At 41.8% G+C, this 16,595-nt stretch overlaps 1 protein-coding gene and 1 long non-coding RNA gene across 11 annotated transcripts in view; one reads left to right on the top strand and one right to left on the bottom strand.

Moving 5' to 3' along the window:
- The window catches only part of LOC117803501, a 28,836-nt gene extending 13,305 nt beyond the window's left edge, over positions 1 to 15,531 (bottom strand). Inside the window, exons 1-3 of one of the 2 annotated variants that reach the window (XR_004627469.1) lie at positions 15,425 to 15,531; positions 8,154 to 8,569; positions 6,367 to 6,526 (exon numbers count right to left, since the gene is read on the bottom strand). This is a non-coding gene — a long non-coding RNA (uncharacterized LOC117803501). Of the gene's footprint in view, positions 1 to 6,366; positions 6,527 to 8,153; positions 8,570 to 8,939; positions 11,007 to 15,424 lie in introns of those variants that run through there. The other variant, XR_004627471.1, reaches the window with a different exon arrangement.
- STEAP4 (STEAP4 metalloreductase) overlaps positions 15,528 to 16,595 on the top strand; it is a 36,636-nt gene continuing 35,568 nt past the window's right edge. For 7 of the 9 annotated variants that reach the window (XR_004627463.1, XR_004627466.1, XR_004627460.1 and 4 more), the window contains exon 1: positions 15,528 to 15,674. The gene's annotated coding sequence lies outside the window, so the exon portion shown is untranslated. The remainder of the gene's footprint in view (positions 15,675 to 16,595) is intronic. The other 2 variants (XM_034667504.1, XM_011236958.3) reach the window with 2 other exon arrangements.

Genomic DNA, 16,595 nt, shown 5'->3' with positions numbered 1-16,595 from the left:
TTTCTAGCCTTAGATAAACTCAGTCTAATGGAGGATATATTACTACCACGCAATGAAAACAGTGCTTATAGAGCTTTGTCCAAACTGCTGCTTGGGACATGGTGTGGAATGACTAACTTCTTGAACAGTGACAGGGACATATTAAAGAAAGGTGATACACAATCTAAGTTTTTTTTCTTTCTTTCTTTCTTTCTTTCTTTCTTTCTTTCTTTCTTTCTTTCTTTCTTTTCCTTCCTTCCTTCCTTCCTTCCTTATTTACTTATTTATTTATTAGGTAAGATCCACACTGGGCATGGAGCCCAACATGGGGCTTGAACTCACAACCCTGAGATCAGACCCGAGCTGAAACCAAGAGTTAGACATTCAACCGACTAAACCACCCAGGTACCTCCATAATCTAAGTATACAGGTACATAATTGTACTTTCCATGCCCAATGTTTAGGCGTAAAGCTGGAGAGGGTATACAGGTATACACTGAACCAAGCCAGAAAATCAGATTCTCTAAAGGAAGACTTTAGGAATTAAAACCAAGATAAGGAGAGTCTGTGTCTCCATCTGTCAGAAAATAAAGTATATAAACTTAGGAGCTACGAGGGGCCATGTTCCAATCTGAGAAGAAATGTCAGACGAGTCTGCAGAGGGGATGCAGTAGAAGCACAAACAGAATCAAGGAACAGACACAAAGAGAGTACCCAGTGGTTTTGCCATCCCTGCTCTAGTCCTTTGAGACCTACCCGTATTCTTAGTGCTGTATCCCATTTCCTTTCACCTAACTTGAGTTGGTTTCCATTACTTAAAACCAGGGTCTTAAATAGTAATATTGCAGAATCTGCAGAAGGCCAATTTAGATTATCTCATTCACTAGGATATAGTAGCCAAAAGAGAGAAAAGGAAGGAAGAGAAAGAAGGAGAATGGGAAGACATCAGGGAGGCTGGAAAGAAGGAGGAACAGAGGCAAAGGGAGGGAAAAAGGGGGAACGGAAGGAGGGAAGGATGGAGAAAGGGAGGGATAAGAGGAGAGGTTATTTTCCATATGTGCTATCTAGAGTCACAATCCCTCAAGCCTCCTATTCTTCTCCACGGTAGGAAAGGGAATAGATCCACGGCCTGGGTCTGCAGCTATGTGCATGTGCCCAAGAACAATGAAGTTGGTGGGAAACAAACAAACAAACATTTCCATACTAATCATAACAGTGCTTCTGGAAAATGAACCTGGTGAATGGGTTTGGGAGTCAGGGATGGAGGCCGGTGGGATAAAAAATCAGTTGGGAATTGAGAATGAACCTTAACAAAGAAAAGCCTGTACAAATAGAAAGGGAAAGATGGTATGAAAAATGCTGAGAAAGAAGACTGGATGACCCTTAGCAACCAAGTGGCTGTGCGGGATAATGAAGGAAAGCAGGATTCAAAGGTAAGTTTCCCAGGTCTGGGTCCTGGGTGACTCCAAGAGTAAGATCAGTAACTCCATCTGCAAGCAGGAGGAGCACTAGTTTCAAGGGCCGGAGCTCATGCATACCCAAGGTGTCTGCCAGGCCCTCGTGGGGACGTCTACCAGTCCAGGAGGAAAGACAATCCAGCAGCCACAGATATGGGAGTTGGTCATCAGGGCTCACAGTTGATGTGAGCTCACTTAGGCAGAGCTTTATAGGGACAGAGAAAGAAGGACAAGCAAAGCATGGGGGAGGAGCCACATTTGGGAATGGACAGATGGCGAAAATATGACTAAAAAGCCCCAGAGAAAGCAAAGGAAATCAGGATAGCACAGTGCCAGGGACACTAAGGGAGAAAAAAGAGCGCAGGAGGAGGCAGCCCTCAGAGAGGTTAGAAAAAAAATTGAGAATGTGAGACTAGCCATCAAAATTCACCTTAAGAAGTCACTGAGCACTTTCAGTGGCTTGATGGGAGAGAATACCAAATGACAAAGGTCCCAGGGGTAAGTAGGTAGGCGTACGTTAGGAGAACGAGATCTGCCAAGTGTATCTGGGGAGGAAGAGAAGCAGAGAAGAGAGGTCTGATCACGAATGTTTTCTCTTCTCTTTTGTTTATGTTTGGATGGTGGGTTTGGGGTGTCATTGTTGTCATTGTTTTGAATATTGAACAACCTGACTGTAGGGAGTGGGGGAGGGACCAGTGACCCCAGAGACTGAAAATGCATAAAAGGGAGTAAAATTGGTAGGAATAAGATCCTGGAAGGGACAAAGAACGCAAGGTTTCCTGAAGAGGAAAATCTGATTTGGAGAGAGAGACAGTTAAGTGAGCATGAGGTCTTCCATCCTCTGAAAAATCACAAGCGAGGCCTCCTGAGAGAAAGGATGAGGCCAGCATGTGAAATCACAGTCCACAGCACAGGCCTAGTAGTCAGTCACCACGGAACAAACGTTCATCAAATGAATAAATGATTCTGCTATTCCAATATGGAAACGTGACTGGAGCCACTGATGTGTTTGTTGCTGAAGGTTCTTAAAATTTAGTTCAGAGAAGAGAGAGCGTTCTATAACCAGGGGCCCTAAAGAGAGCCAGAAATAACAAGTTCCACTTGCCCTGAATATCAGAGAAGAGGAATGCAATTATGTGTCATACCCACGTTAATTCCATCACACCTGTACACTCGGAAGCCACAGCATCAGCAGAATAATTTGCCGTTATGAAAGGCAAAGTACTATAAACAGAGATCATTTTCATTCCCATAAAGGAAACTCCATGACACCCTTCCACGTGGCCTGCCTCTAATGTCCCCGTTTTCCCATGAAATGACGTTGTGCCCTCCAGCACATTCTTAGGGTAGCATGCACCCCGTTTCCAGTGACCAGCCAAAAAAGGAAGGTCAGGGTATGAGCAAGGCAGAGCAAAGATGATCGCACGTTCAGAATCAAAACTGAGAGCTGCAGATGACTAATGATGATAACCAAGTGTACCCTTCAGCAGAAGGCAGAACAAAACATGCTCAGTGTGACGGCAAAAAAAAGCTGGTACACAAGATGTAAATAAAATGTAAAGTAACTAAAAAGAACAAGGGCTTAGTCATTTTGGAGAAATTGGAATGTTACTTACTGCCATTTGTCGATGCCCTTGAAGGGAACTGGGCTAAATAACCCAGGCCTGCAGAAGCAAATGATTTAGTGGCCTCAGACCCTAGCTGTCTTTCTAAGAGCTAATGCAAGGGCTGTTAAAATTTCCTGTGCCATCGACCTCTTTGGCATTCTGGTGAAGCTCATGGGCTCTTCCTCAGAATAAAATTGATAAATGCAGAGAATCAGTTTACAAAACACCAAAATTGAATTACAATTGAGTTTCAGTTTGTGTTTCATAAAAAATAGAGAATTTCTGCTGCGAACCTGAATTCACAGACTCCAGGTTAAGAACCCTTGGTTGTCCTTTTTATAAGTAGAACAAATATAATTGGTGTTCACCAACTGTGATTATTACCAAAATAAACACAAGCTTTTACCTTCTAGAACTATTTGGACATCGGTGAGCAATCAGAGAGAGAGCAAAGACCCAGGACTGTGACTTCTGCTGGCCCAGCGAAGATTAAAGCCCATGGATGCAGAGAATCTCTGATACACTCTGACAACCAACATCCAAGAAATTCACTTTCCTGCGAAGTTGGCTCCTGGAAGTGTCCTGAAGAAGGATGAGCACAGTGGTGTTCCTTCAGTTATTCCAGCCTCACGTGATTCACTCTCTGTGTCCCAAAAACCCACAATGTGCATATAACAACCTTAACTACCCAAGATCAAGTTGTTAAGTATATTTCTCTCTGCAATATTTTGATTAAAATTCTACCAGAAGAAAGATTTGTTTCACCAAAATTCTAAGTTAGGCATTGCTCAGAAAAATATTTAAAAATGCATGATAATTGTAATGTTTATAATGATACACATGAAATACTTACAAAGCAAAGCCACAAAAGTACAGATTTCTTTTTAATTACTTGGTTGGCTGATTGTTGTTGGCATCAGGTTGTCTTGATTGTGCAACTGTTGGGAGCAACCACCTTAACTAAGATACCCCAGCAAAAGTGGGCGATTGGTGACATATGAGACAGGAAATAACCATTAAGGAAGCAGAGTCAGTAATAGGTGAGGATCTTCATGTCATTACTCAAGCCATGACTTTGTTATTTCCCCATGTAAAACCAAGTGTATTAATTTCCTAGAACTGCCATAACAAGTTACCACAGGACTGGGGGGGCATAAAACAACAAAAATTTATTATCTCACAGTTCTGGAGGCCAGAAGGTAAAAATCAAGGTTTCAGTGGGGCTGGTTCCCTCTGAAAGCTCTGAGGAAGAATCTAGTCCAGGCCTTTCTCACAGCAACCCTGGGCATCCCTTCACTTGGGTCTGCATAACACCTCTTTGCTTGAGTCTGCTTCTGTCTTCACCTGGCCTTTTTCTCTGTGTCTCAAACCATTCTCTTATAAGGACATAAGTTACTGGACTTAGAGCCCACCCTAAGCCCAGAACGATCTCAGCTCAAGATCCCTAACTAACTACATCTGCAAAGACCCTATTTCCAAATATATTCACATTCTCAGGGACTCACAAGGCTGAGGACTGGGATATAACTTTTAGGGGGATACCAATTCAACTGACTATACTAAAGAATCTTAAAATTTCATACATTCTAGCTACTGAGGCTTTTGGTAGAAGATGACAGGAGATAATGCAAAGCATAAAGCATTTTTTTTTCTTACACACAGTCTCAGTAGATACTTCTGTATTTTTAAAAAACTGCACATCATAAATTCTTAGCACTGCAGATCTGAACAATAAACACAGGGAGTATATGTAGCTACAGAACTGAAATAGAGTTGGTTCAGACCGTGTAGTTGAAACAGAAAGTTAAGATATTTTAGGGATTTAAGTTTGAGAAATTATAGACACAAACCAGAAACTCCCAGTAATCATCTCTGAAATGAGCTGTGCCCAGGCCAGTCCTGGAAGGTGTGGGCTAGTGTAGGATGGAAAAACAGGATGAAGACAGATGTCTCCTTAGTCACTGCTGCATAAGGGTGTTCCTCGTTCTTAAAGGAAATAGGCTGAGTATCACCCACCCCATGTTGGAGCTATGACTGAATTGTTTAAGATATGCTGTCTATATTTGTTCTCAAATTACCACTTTGTGAGTTTTCAAAAATTTATAGTTCATCTAGTGGTATGTTGCCAACTCTGCTAAACTAAGGCTTTTATGTTTACATAAAGTCCTAAAAAAGTGGGAAAAAAAACTCTTAATGAGGTACTAAGAAAAATGGTATCTGAGCTGGGTAAACCAATTGATACTTGCATTCAGATAAGGGAGACTGCTTGATGCCCAAATATGGAAATTCTTGTTTGGATCCAACACTCTTTATATATCCTAAGACTTTGAAAGCTAGGTGCCAAGGTATGGTGATATGGCCTTTGTCCACATATCTAACTTCTTGAATATTTTCCATGTCCTCAGAATGTAAGGAATATTGTCACCTAAAAACTAGAGGTATGCATTCAAAGGTGTAAATATTTTATCAATCTGTTCATCTTACTCATTGATACTATACAGTCCTTGGTAGATTTACAGCTCTTTGACTTACTAAACAGATTAACCCTGCCTTTCCAGAAAGGACCCAGCCTTATTCTTCTTTGGTATCTCCCGCGATGCCTAGCACAGTTCCTGGGATATAGTGAATCCAAAATCAATGCTAGCTACAAGATTGCCTGATACTTCATACTAAATGACTGTTCCTTCTTATGGAAATGACCACCTGCAAATGTGATGATCTGAAGGGATTTATGTTAAGAGAAACAATGCTTGACATTTTTCCCACTGAAGCAACAATGAAACCTGAGTTTGGGAAACACCCAAGTGCGCTGTTACATTCTGTGCCTCAGTCTCCACATCTGCTGTACATACTTCAGAGGGTTGTTGCGAGGTTTAAATAAATTAATAGTTGAAAAGTGTCCAGAAAAATGTCTGGCACATCAAAAGTTCTATTTAAGCATTTTTCTTAGCAGTGGTGTTCACATTACTCTTTTTCACTATCCTTCCAGAAATAAATTTGTTTGAATGAGATAACACAGTAATATATCTTTCATCCACATTTCTAGAGAATGATGTCTTCCAAATTATTGTAATTACTACCTTTAAGTAGTCAATCCAGTCAATCCATCAGTCAGTATTTATAGAGCACCTACTGAATGCCAGTGACTGTTCTCCAGCAATACAGTAACACAGCAACGAAATAAAAATGGTCCCCGGCCTTCAATAAGCTTACGTTCCAGTGGGAAAAGAAACACATAAACACATCAATAAAAAGTTAGATACTTTCAGATAATATGTACCATGAGGAAAATAAAACTATGTAATGTGACATACAGTACCTACCTGAACGGTGATGGATGGGAGAGCTAATTTGAGTAAGAGGGTCATTAAAGGCAACAAGAAGAGAAGCCGAGCTGAGACCAGAATAATGAGGCAGTCACTTGTAGCTCTGAGCAAAGACCTTTCCACGCAGAAACAATAGTAACTACAACATACGAACATCCTGCAATGGGAACAAATGCTCAAGGTAAGCGCATGAAGTCATTATTTGAACGCTATCAGTTACAATCTGGTGGACAGGGGTAGACTGAAGACTGGGAAAAGGAAGAACATAATTGGAGGAGTGGTCTTTACGCACCTACGTGTGGGGTGGGATCCAGAGCATACCTGGAGAAAATGGCCTCAGGGGCAAAAAGACCCAGCAGAGTGTGTGGGTATGAATATGGTGGGCTCTTATAACTGGTAGTAGGAAAATTAGATCGTGGTGACTTCATAATATGTGACTGAGTGGGGAAGGGAAGTGGAGATTTAAGGAGTCATTTCAGAGAGTTAGACACTGAATATGCTTGCCAGGTACAGTAGGATGTCACTTAGTGTAATGTGCCATGTGTGGTCATGGTTTTGAAATGACTCCAGCCAGCACAACTGTGTGATTTTCTCTAGCAACACTTAGCTGCTTTGAGTGGAGGTGCAAAGTAGGCAGCTAGCTGGGGGAAACCAAGGTTGAGATTTTGCCAGATAAAGGAAATGCACAAAGAGATAGCCAAGTGGATCACAAAGCATTTGCAAGAAAAGAGTCATAGTAGTATATGGAATCTCAGCTGGATAAAAGAAGTGAAAAGATGAAGGAAGGAAGAGTAAGTGACAAATAGAAAAATAAATAAGAGCAGGAATTGGAGGTCTTGATGAAGTTAGAAGCTAGCAAAGTGGGACAGACACGGTGAGTGGGCTGGATGGACAGAGGTCACGATGAGAAAATGAGAGGTTCGAAATTAAAGTGTGGCAATGATTAGTTATGAAAAGGTGGATATGATTGACTATGAGTAGTTTCTTGAGAAGGAGGATAGGTCAGTATAAAAAACTGACTTTATGGGACACCTGGGTGGCTCAGTTAGTTAAGCATCTGCCTTCGGCTCAGCTCATGATCCCAGGGTCCCGGGATCGAGTCCCGCATCAGGCTCCCTGCTCAGCAGGGATTTTGTTTCTCCCTCTGCCTGCTGCTTCTCCTGCTTGTGCTCGCTCTCTCTCCCCCCACCCAACAAATAAATAAATAAAATCTTTAAAAAAAAAACCCGATTTTATGACTATCATTTTGGATAAAAATGCCATTAAAATGGTTTTTATACCATTCCTTGTACTATTGAAGCACACTAAACATAATATTTCTTGTCATAATAGGACTATTAATATAAAGATTAACATATTATGACATATATGGAAATTTCCTTAGTACTCCCTGATTGTTTTGCTCCTACAATAAAGTATCCCAGACAGTCGTACTTGGAGCCCTTGAGTCTGCTTTTTACAGTTTTCCTGTCTCTTCCTTTTTCCTTTTCAGGCATAGCAGACTTGAAATTGGACTTCTTAGAATTCACTAAAATGTCCCCAAGCAAGGGTCTGTCATGAGCACGCTATGAAGGCGCACACATGAGTTGTGTCTTTCCACAATGTCAGCTATATTCAATCATAAAGCAAAGTTAAATCACAATGATAAAGTAGGTTCAGGATTCCAAACTCAGTGACATCTCACCATGTGATTAAACTCGGCTTCTTGCATGGCACACAGAGCAGGACAGAAGACAAGCAACACAACCAACAAGATAACAGAAGGGTGCAGGAAGTTCACGAACCAAATGCGAAGTCAGTCTGTGGGCGCACAGCTGAGATAAGGCCTCGGTCTGGTCCGGGTCAGCTCTCAGCACTTACTGCTTCTGTTGTTCAAGCAGGGAAGGATCCTGATTCTGTTCCAAGATCCACTGGGCAGACCCTTCGGCAGCAGTTGCCTTTTTCAAGTGGTCAGACATAGATGGGTCAGGTCTCAGGAGTCTGATAGTTTGCTGCCCAAATCCTCCCCTTCGTAAAGGGATTTAATGGGTTTCAGGGTCCCCGCAGACCTCTGGTTCTGCTTGTTATCATTTCTGGGGTGTCAGCTGACGTTGGTCCCAAAACCTCCTAGCAGCAGTACCTTAACTGCTTGCGTTGCTTGACACAGGCCCCTGCTTGACATCAGAGACTCCATTTTGCTCTCTCCAGGGTCTTAATGGCACTGCAATTGAAGTCCATGAACTTGACTGAATCTCTTTGGGTATCTTAAGTGAACTTTACTTGACTTCCTTCTTTCCCTCTGGTCAAATGAAGCTTGATTCTTTGAAGGGGAAAAAGGGCACCAGGATTGACAGATGTCAACCCCTCCAAAAAATAATAAGCTTTTATTTCTAGCAAGAAGATTTTGACGGGATTTGACAAATTTCTCTATTTAAATTTCTAGTGCTTAATTAAAATGTGTCTCTTGCTTTCTTCTTAAGGAATAGCCATTAAGATAGGAATGGCCCTGGATTTAAGTTCAAAGTTAAAATAGTCCTGATCTAGGGTTTTAAGTAATTTACATTTGAATGACATAAAAAATTATAACTTACCCCTCCACTGCCTCCAAGTATTCTTTCCCGTGTGGCCTTTCTCATGTATCAAATCCATTAGGTAATCAAAATGCAAGAAAGCACAAATTAAGAATATTCTAAATAGCCACTGGCCCCACCAAATCAGATATCTACCTAAAGGTGACCAGGAGAGCAAGCCATTTATTTTGTTTTCCTCCGCCTCCTTTTTTTTTAATGATTCCAAATATTTTTTTACTTAGGCCATTTGAAAGCATCTGTCCAACATCCCTTTTTCCTGTGATCATTATATAAAAACACAGGTGACTGTTCTGATGAAACCAAACCCTTTCAGCGCCTCCTGTAAGGTCCCAAAACGCAAAGACGGTAGGCTCTCCTTCCTTTTCTATAATGAATGCTGGACATCCTTCCACAGCCTGTTTACAAGTGCTAACTGCTGGGACTTAGTGAGATATCTCACTACAAAGATGCTTTCAGAAAAAAGACCCAGGAACTCCATTACATTTTCACAAAATGCTACTGAAGACATAGGAGATATGGAGCTGGGAGGGAAGTAATTAAATGAAAAGGTTATAGCTGAAAAAGAAGTCTGGGGGAAGAAAAAAAGGCAGAACTCTGGGAATAGCAAGAGATAAGTAGCCAGAGGCATTGGCCTTTTCTGAATGATTTTAGCACAAAAATGTTTGGCAATCAGCAGAGACAGTTACTTGAGCTTTCCACTTCTGCTGGTGAAGAGCGGGTTTAATCACATCAATACAGTTTTTACATGAATGGTTTCAAAGATCTTAAATTTCTACATATTTCTCTCTGGGTTTTTACCAATGCATCATTTTTCCTTTGAAACACTCATTCACTCATTCATTCAACAATATTTATGGAGACCCTGCTATGTGCCAGTCACCATTCTAGGTGTTACAAACACAGCAGACCACAAATGGCACAAAAATTCTTTGTCCCCATGGCTCCTGCAATCCAGGGGAAAGACAAACAATAAACATAGTAAATCATTCAATTACAGTGCGATAGAAAGTAATGAGAGCTATGGAAACAAAACAGAGAAAGGGAGGAATAAGTAAAGGGAGCTGGGCATGTAGGGACATAAATTCAAATAGGCCTGCCTTGACTGCTCTTTCTGAATGATCTCTAAGTTGCATTAAGTGAAAAAAAGCAAGGCATAGGATGTGACTAGTAGGCTGCAACTTGGATTTTTTTAAGACTAAATAGGTATGTTTTTATATGCATAACTTGTCTGTGAAAGGAATCCAATAAATCATCAACAGGGTTGCCTCCGGGCAGGAGAACTCAATGTCTGGGGGAAGATGCTTTCTAATGCACTGCTTTCAAATCTCGAATTTTGCACCTGTGCATCAATTTTTCAAATATTTTAATTAATCCTCTAAAATGAAGTTTTACATAACCTACAACAATCTACAGTAGTGAAATCAACTCTTTGGCAAATAATCTATACATATAAAATAAATCATCTATATTTGGCATTTCCTTACCAGCATGATAAAGTTTTATAGTTATTTTAAGGTAATCTCAAGGAAGGAAAATAACTCTTAGCAAGTAATTGATCTTTATACACAGTCAAAAGTATGCAGAAAATAAAATGTCCCCATATTTTCATTATTCTTATCCTTTTTTCATTACTCTTATCCTTTTCCTCCTGTGATCTGCTTTATACTCATTTCACTGCAAATTTTGTTTGAACAGAACAATAGATTAGGCTACATTCAACCTTTTCTTTCTTTCTTCATTTCTTTCTTTCTTTTTTTTTTTTTTTTCTCTTCTTCAGTATGTGACAATTCAACAATTCAACTAACCTTCTTTACTGGCACCAGGCACAGATTAGCTAGTTGTACTGGATTCACCTTTACCAATAATATTTCCAGTACTAACAGGAGCCACCACCCACTGTGGAAACATGATTCTCCCAGCAGCCTGACAATCAGCTTCTTTATAAGAGGCTGAGATAAAAGCTTATTTTCAGTTTTTGAATTACCAAAAGAACATCTCTGTTAATTCATCAAAACATGTATCATTTATCAAAAATTGCATTTACCAGGGGCGCCTGGGTGGCACAGCGGTTAANAAAAAAAAAAATTGCATTTACCAAAACATTAACTCCACCTCAATATTTCTTCATCTCTTTAAACTTTGAAGATCTTATTCTTAAAAAAAAAAAGATTTTATTTATTTATTTTAGACAGATTGAAAGAGAGAGAGTGCTTGTGCTAGTGGGGGTAGGTAGAGGGACAAGCAAATTCTAAGCTGAGCATGGAGCCCAAGGCAGGGCTCAATCCCAGGACCTTGAGATCATGACCTGAACCGAAATCAAAAGTTGGATGCTCAACCAATAAGCCACTCAGGCAACTCTGAAGATCTTGTTCTTTGATAGTATCATGGCCAAGAGACCTCCTCTGAGATCAGCAGGTGTGGCCTGGGCCACATCCAGGTTTCTCTTGGGGATGGTCAGTCCATAGCCCTGCCAACATACCATGGACTTGTGACTCAGAGAGTCAGAGACTCAGATAAAGAGGACAGGGATTCCTTCCCTATTTCCAAATCCCACAAGTAACTGTCCTTTACCTCTAGTCAGTGACTTTTTAAAGTATTATTATTCACTCGCCTCATACACTCAACTCTTCCAATTTTACCTTGTCTTGAATTTCTAGTGACAGAATCAGGATCTTTAGGGCATGTTTTATTTTTAAATTCTTTATTGTCATTTCTGACATCATTGCCTAGCCCATTCTCCAATATTGTCAGTGTCTGGCATATTTTCCCATCAGTGCTTTTTTTGGGTAACAGGTAGGTGGCAGAATGTTGTTTTGGTTTTGCTTCCTGTTCTGTGTTGGCAGGGATCCTAGAGATTGGTATAATAAATAAATTCAGGTCATGAACCTGGTTTTAGCCCTTCACAGTTTCACAGTATGGAGGGGAGAGAAGGTGGTTCTATTAGCCCACCTCCCAGGAGAGTAGGAAAGGAGTAGAAAAATAAGTTGGCTGGGACAGGAAATTAAATTTCTACATCTACCAAAAAGTAGCTGAGAAACTTCACCCAGAGATTACTCACTAAAGTCCCAAATCTGCTACAAGAAAATTCAGAAAGTTGGGGGTTTTCTTCCCCCAAACAACAAAAGTTATCCTCATTCTGACTGCACGATGTGATGAAGCTACCTTAGCAGGGCAGTCTGACTGGAGAAGCGACACTAAGCAGGTGGTCTTCTCATCCCACCCAGTCCCACTTCATTAGGCAGGACGGTACAGAGAACAAACACACAATTATTGACACATGGAACTCAAAAGCCCAGGGTGGAGAACCCCCTTCAGGTGTAGAGCTCCAACAACCTCAGAAATCTCTTCCTTCTCACCTCTTCACCCTCCTTTGCCTTGCCTGGCTTCTTTCTCAGGCTCACTCTCTCCTCACAACGGCCTAGGTTTACTTTCTATCAGCTCAACAACCCTCTGTAAAGAGCGTGCTTCCTTCTGAGTTGTTCCAGGAAAGATACCTATTGGCCCAGCCTAGGTCACATGTCATCACTGAACCAATCACTGTGCACAAGGCTGTGTGTGCTTTGATTGGTCAGGCCTGGGTCATGTGTCTATTCCTGAAACTGACACACACCCCCCACCGGAAACCTCCAGTGTGTCACCTCCACTCGGACCCCAAGAACTGAGACTGTGCAAGGGTGTGTTTCAAGGGAAAATGAAGATATGATTAGCAGAAAAAGAAATGGATTCTGCAAGGCTAGGACGAGAGGAAGTCACTGAAGCACCAAGGGGCCTAAATTTAAGGAGACATTCATATTCTGGTTCATGAGGGTCTATTTTGAGAGTAAGCCCCTCCTCAAATGTTGTGCCCTCGCTCCCCACTCGTCTCACCCTAGTCCTGACCCTGGATGCTAGGCAAGCAAAAGACAAAATACTCATTAAACTCATATTCAAAAATAACTCTCAGAGTGCCTGAAATCTGTCCCCTGTCCATTAGAGATTTATTTCTTTGAATAAGCCAGACATCTCCAGGAATCCTTCAGTTTTGTTTTTCAAAAATAGCTAGAGGGCAAATCCTTAGGTCAATAAGGGTTTCCCATATACGTTCTAACTATAGATAATCAAGTCAGTCACCTCCAGAGCCGGGGGGGGCCCCCCTTGATAATGGGTCATGCACTGTAAGGAGAGGCCTTGGGGAAGAGGGAGGAGGGGTTGAGACCAGAGACTGCACAGAAAACGGCCCCTTAAGAGGAGAAAAATGACAAAGAAAAGGAGATACTAAGGTTAAAGGCATACTTCATTCAGTCATTTAATACTGGCACTAGGCCTACTTCATCAATTTTCCTAAGTTCTGCCATGTAGAGAAATGGAGAGAACAGGCTGGCAAGGAGGACATAGTAGAAGAGACTCAGGGCAGAGTAAATGTGGAAATTTCTAAACAGGAATGCTTTGGTGTGCGCAACATCTGGGAAGGCTTATCTGGAGTTCTGATGATAAGCTTTCAGAAGAAGGATGAATTCTGCCAACAGCAAAGCCTTGGGTCTTCAGGTTGCTGGCATCTTTAAAAGTTTAATTTCCCCGACAGCAAGGGTTTAAGGAACGACTAGGAGAGTTATGAATTTTGTGTCTCTCCTAGGATCAAGGGAAAAATCAATCTTTTAACCGCAAGATAAAGAAGTCAAGCAACTCTTAAGTTTAGTCCTAATAAAGACAATTTCTTCTATCCTTCATATTCCAGTAATTTCATCTTCCCTTTCTGGGACTCTGGTTGCCTTTGGCAAAGAAAAGAGCTTACATAACTGAAATATATCTGCTTCTCATAAAAATTGGGTTTTAAAATTTTTTGCCCACCTGAAAATAAGTATAAAAAACAATGATTCTGTTATTAGTTGGAGGCTGCATTTGGGAATATGATTGTCCATATGTCAACTCATCATGGATCCAAACGCCACCCAGAAACCAGCGTAACCTAGTCCATAGACCCAGCTACATGCTCCTGGTGGCATATATGTCACCATGGTGTCGGTGGTGGATGGTTAGATGCCAGTGACCTTGGGATCTGATAACTCACTCTCCCGTTGTTAGAGCAGACTTCTGCATAAAATGGCTTCCTCGGGATACGTCTCCAGGGAAAGAATGTGATGGCTAGAATGTTCATTGCTCTCAGCAACTATATTTCCACAGTAATTATTTCCTTTATATTCCATTGACAACTAACAAATCAGCATTCTGGTTGTAAGTGTCAAGTTCAGTGTGCTAAGAATCAAGTTTTTGCCCACAAGGCTTAAAGCCAGATGATATCCCAGGGGCAAGTCACCCAAACCTTGTTGATCAACCATGAGACCTCTAAGGGACAAACCAGGAGGCCTTCTTTCCTAATTGCACCCCTTTCTCTCACCCTGTCAGTTTTGAAGCTGGGAAAATTGATGCTGTAACATCAATGAATACCTTTTAAGTTCTTCCTCGTCCAAAGAATACTATCAGATGAACCTTTTACAAAATATAATTGACAGTAAGTTTATTAATGACTGCAATAAATATTAAGCACCTATTATAAGCAAAGCGCTGTGCTAGGTGTGGTAGAGAATCCCAGGCTGAAAAGGATAAGGTGCTGGCCTCCAAGCTTCCAGTCCAGGGGAGGAGATACAGACACAATAACTCTCTTAAGAGGTAAATCATCCTAACTGCCCGCATTGGAAATATCAACTACACTGAAGGGAGAAAGGAAAGTTTAATTGCAACAAGAGGCTCAGAGAAGACTTCTTGGAAGATGTGGGGTCTGAGCTAACTCCACAAGATACTCTGGGGAGAGCTACAGATCAGGCAAAGGAACGGTTGCCTGAAAAGCGCTGGGAACAGACCTCCATGTGGCTGAACATCTGGGTCTTAGCAAGTATGCCATGGAACTTAAGACCAGATGCCTGGGCAAGAGCCAGATTGGAAGGACTCTAGGGTCAAACTGCAGAGTTTGAGAGTACAGGGGTGCTTTGCCCTATAGGTTATCATGATGAATTAAACCTTAAACCCCTCATAGCTAAAGCTTTTGAGCTCTTCCTATACAGAAAGACATAGCAATCCAACTGCATATATATATATATAATTGTGCAATATATTACATATTATTATTCAATATTATATAGATATATATCAACAGTAAGGTATGGGCATCATCGTCCCTCTCTTTCATTCGGCTTGTTTCTCTTGAACGATTTAATCTATCTAAATTAAAACCTCCAGATTCAAGATCATCCCTGCTATGGGTCCCAAGAGAACCCAAGACTGCCAGACAGAGGGGGAAAGATGTTACTTCTTATGCTGAATTAAGACAAAATGGAAAAGGGAGAAATGCCTCAAAGCCTAGACCAGGTAGTGTTTTCTCAACTACTCAGAGCTGTCTGGCTCCTTCAGGAGAGGGATCCTCCTCAGCCTCTCTATGCTTCCATCTGCATGGAACGCATAGATTCCAAGCACTCTGGGGAACACCCTTGAAAACTCCCGCAGGCTCCTACCATCAGCAACATCTGCAACAACCGCCGCGGTAGAGCACCGGAAGTTCTGGTTCTTCCAGTTGCCCGGGATTCCCAGTTTCGAACTCTTCCTGGAAATGCTTTCTTCACCGCTTATCTTGCGAAATCTAGCGGGCCCTCCCTCCGCTCCCTCTGGCCTCTTATACCCGCGAGAGGCGCCACCCGCAGCCCTGAGCTGAGCTGCAGCTGCGCGTGACCGTGGCCGCCTCGCCTCCCAAGCACTTCCCAGCAGGTGGGTCCCGTCGCCGCCTCTTGCCTCGTACCTTTCGCCACGCTGCCTCGCTCCCTTATCCGCTTCAGCCCACCTCGAGCCCCAGCTTCCAGGACCTCGCTCCCTCCCCCCAGCTCGCATCGGGAAGGAGGTGCCGGCAAACTCCCCGCCGCGCCCCCGCGCCCCTCTCCAGGAAAGGCCATCCAAGGGTGTGGCGCGATCAGTTAAGCTATTCAACAAACATCTAGCTTCCTGGAGTTTTATCGCTTATCTCTCCCCGAGAGTGCAGAGAAACCCTAAGGTGGAAGACTTAGGGTTTGTATTCCTCTTCTGTACCTTACTTCTGGAGGAAAGCAATCTTGTGGCGCTCACCAAGAAGGGAGCCTGGAAGAATGTGGTTTTGGCAATCTCCGCAGTCTCAGATCTTCACCAAGAGCTGAAATTTGTCCTGAGATCTGCAACCACTTCCGTCCTTGATCTTGATTTAAATTTCCTTCTGTAATTTAGCGATTGCTTTTCCAGAGAAGATTGTTTGAAATGTAATTTATTGTGAAGAATAAATATAGCCTGGTTTCCCTCTTTGTCCAGAGGCAGCTAGAAGGTAGTTTTTTTTCTCCTGATGGTAATGTAGGAACTTTTTAAAAAGATCACTGGTATAATGAAGGCGTATTGGATGGAGAATAAGGGAGGGAATTTGGAGAATTCTTTTCCTAGTTCTAACCTGCAGCTCACCACCTCAGCCTCTGTTTCCACCTATGTAAAATAAAAGGCTATTGAATCAGATGATTCACACAGTCCAACACTCTAACAAGGTGAAAATCCATGACCAAAGCTCCTTGCTGGTTTGAAATATATTGAAAATTTTGTTAATGCAATAAGTATAACCAAGTAATTGCTTTCTTCATAATATTGCAAGTTTCGTTTTTATAGGGATACTACGCA

The sequence above is a fragment of the Ailuropoda melanoleuca genome, chromosome 1, assembly GCF_002007445.2.
Source record: "Ailuropoda melanoleuca isolate Jingjing chromosome 1, ASM200744v2, whole genome shotgun sequence".
NCBI classification, from domain to species: domain Eukaryota; kingdom Metazoa; phylum Chordata; class Mammalia; order Carnivora; family Ursidae; genus Ailuropoda; species Ailuropoda melanoleuca.
Note: the sequence above shows the minus strand (reverse complement) of the source record. Positions and strands in the feature narration are given on the sequence as shown.